The sequence below is a fragment of the Diospyros lotus genome, chromosome 2 (genome assembly GCF_014633365.1).
Source record: "Diospyros lotus cultivar Yz01 chromosome 2, ASM1463336v1, whole genome shotgun sequence".
Classification (NCBI taxonomy): Eukaryota; Viridiplantae; Streptophyta; class Magnoliopsida; order Ericales; family Ebenaceae; genus Diospyros; species Diospyros lotus.
Window position 1 is genome coordinate 12,010,417 of NC_068339.1, and position 3,354 is coordinate 12,013,770.

Sequence of the window (3,354 nt, forward strand, 5' to 3'; positions counted from 1 at the left end):
GTTGAAGATAAATGAGTAATTTCCATGGTCAACGTAGCATTTTCTCCCACAGCGATTTGCAAAAGCTGAGGGGGAGGAACTTTTGAAAAAACTATTCAAATAGCGTTTTAGCTGTTGTGCGTTTAAGTTATTTGAGTTTGCCAAACATTTAATAAAAGAAGCTTGACAGCGGAAAAGCTATACTAATAGCTTAAAAGTGGTCAAACCGCTTAGCCAAACGGACCCTTAGTCTTATCCTTTGTTGAAGATGGAGATGTTTCGCATTGTTTGCAAAAAATCCTAATTCCAACACTAGTTCACGGCAAGATCAAAAGAAATGAAGTGGATCAAAGAGTCACAGTGTGTATTGTAAACGTGATGGCCACACCAACGATCAGTGTTTTAAGCTTGTGGGATATCTGGACTGGTATAAGTCTAATAGAGACAAAAATAGAACTAATCGTGGGATTGCAGCTCAAGCGAGTGCAACGCAAGAAGAATATCAGGACATACTTGTGGCAAATATAAAGATCGAAGGAGAGGAGTTGGGAGCCAATTTAGTCAACACTTTTCTCAAGTTTCTCTAGAGCAAACAGTTCATCCTTAAGCCTAAACAACATGCTAAACTGTGCTGGTAATGTTAATCGTGTTCATTTTTGTTCTTTTGAATCTGTTATCGTTGATTCATGGATTTTAGACAGTGGTGCTACAGACCACATGTGCTTTGACAAACAGTTGTTTCACTCCTTGTATACACTTACCCCAGCTGTTTCTGTTTCTTTGCCAAATGGTTCCACTGCCACGATCACCCAAGCTGGTCATATAAACCTTTGTTCAACATTTCATATCCAAGATGTTCTTTCCATCTCTTCTTTCTGCTTCAATTTGCTTTCTGTCAGCAAATTGTTACATGACAACAATTTAACCGTGTTGTTTTTTCCCATTGAATGTCTTTATTTCGATTCTAACTAATTAAGTTAGTGACTGCAAATCTAGCTTCGACTCCTCCACTACACGATCCTAATTCACCTTTCTTTCTTCATCACTCTAATCATGGAACAATGATTATTTCTCTAGAACTCACAGCTAGCAATTATGCTTCCTAGAGTAGATCATTTCTCTTGGCATTGTCAATTCACAATATGGATCAATCACATACTCCGGCTAAACAGATCCTTTATTCACAACATGGAATCGGTGCAATAGTTTGATCATGGTATGGCTTCTCAAATCCATTCTCCATTTATAGCTGTTACAATCTTCTATATGTTTTGCCTCACAGATACTTTACTGAACGCAATGGAATTTGGGAAGAACTGAGAAGTTCCTCATTGCATTTGTGGAGAGCACAATAATGACTATTTTCAAAAGTTTGTTGATCTTCGACAGAAAGATTATGTGTTTTGATTCCTTAATGGTTTAAATGATACATATGCTGCAACTAGATCACAGATTATACTGATGAAACCCTTTCCATCATTAGATAAGGCATACAATTTTGTTCTTAGAGAAGAGTCACAGAGGTATTTCACAATGCAAAATCAATCTTTTGTTGAACCACCTTTGGCAACTTCAGTTACAGAAAACAGAAGGAAAGGGAAAAATGATTTAATTTTGCAGTCATTATGGTAAAGCTGGTCATATGAAAGGGAATTGTCATAGGCTGATTGGATTTCTTGCGAATTTCAAGGTATAAAGTGCAAGGAAAACTTTTAAAAATGATCATAAGTGGCTAAGAGCAACTACAAGAAAAATATTATTTAGTGATAAAATTAATGACAGAAAAAAATTGGTCACTAATTAACGATGAATGTCCATTACTAAATTTTTGAGACGGATTTAGGATGCTTTATTCTGTCGTTAATATTTTTTGAATTTAGTGATGGAAAAGCAGTGGTTAAAAAAAAATAAAATTAAAAACACTAGCAACAAAGAAATTTGTTGCTAGAAAAAGAAATAAATAAATTAAAAATAAAAAAGTTAGCAGAACAAATTCATAACTAAAAAAATAAAATAAAAAATTAAAAACTTTAGCAATAGAATAAATTCATCGCTAAAAAAATAAAAAATTAAAAACTATAACAACAGAATAAATTCGTCGCTAAAAAAATTAAAAAACTTTAGCGAAAGAATAAATTCGTGACTAAAAAAATAAATAAAAAATAAAAAATTTTAGAGACAGAACATATCCGTTGCTAAAAAAAATTAAATTAAAAATTAAAAACATTAGCAATGGAAGAAGTCCGTCTCTAAAAAAGAAAAAATAAAATAAAAATAAGAAAATTTAAAAAATTATTCGTCACTAAAAGAAATAAATTAAAAATTAGAAACTTCAGCAACGGAATAAATCCATTGCCAAAAAAAATAAATTAAAAATTTAAAACGTTAACCACAAAACAAATTCGTCGATAAAAAAAGAAAAAAATTTATATTTTAGCAACTAAATTTATATTTTTGACTCAATTTAATTAAATATTTTTTTTGTGACAACTTAAACTTTTCGTTATTTTGATTATATTTATGTACATGTATTTATCTTTTCCTTTTATACGTAAAGTGGTTAAATTGATTAAAAAATAAAGATATAAAAATTAAATTAACTTAAATATATAAATAAAGAAATGTAATTAAATAAAAAAAATTCAAGTGACTATACAAAAAAACAAAAAACTTAAAAGTACATAAATAAAAATCTAGATTTACCGCATATATACATATATTTTTAAAAGATATTGATCTTCATTATTAAGTAATATGTTATTCTTTAGTAGATGCCCATCTTTTTAATTGAATAATATGTAGATAGAATTTTTAATATCCATGATGTTGAGATGATACGTTTCACTTGTTTTAAATTTCATCATTAATTAGATTATGTCATGCTATATAATTTAAAAGTTTACATAGAAACTTAGTAATGTTACTGAAAATAACCTTAAACAAAATATTTATAAAAATTTAATGTGAAATTCATAAAATATTTAAGTTAAATTTAAAATCTGATTTGATAATGAAAATTTTCATAGTTAAAAATAGAATTTATAAAAAATTTAATTAAATTCAAAATTAGTGATAGAATATTCTGTTGTTAAGTTGTAAATTAATGAAACATGAAATTACAAATTAAATTCAAAATGAGTGATGGAATATTTTTTAACTTATCTTAGAAACTAGATTTACTTAGATTTTAATGATTCTAAGAAACCTATACAATTCACAATAATAATTTAAATGTTATAAATAATTTATCCACACTTAGACACAAATAAGCAATTAAGAATAAATTATACAAGGTAATAATATTTAAATAAATAAACTTGTAACCTCAAATAGAGAAGTTTGAATTTATCGTAAAAAACTTAAAGAACTTTTCTC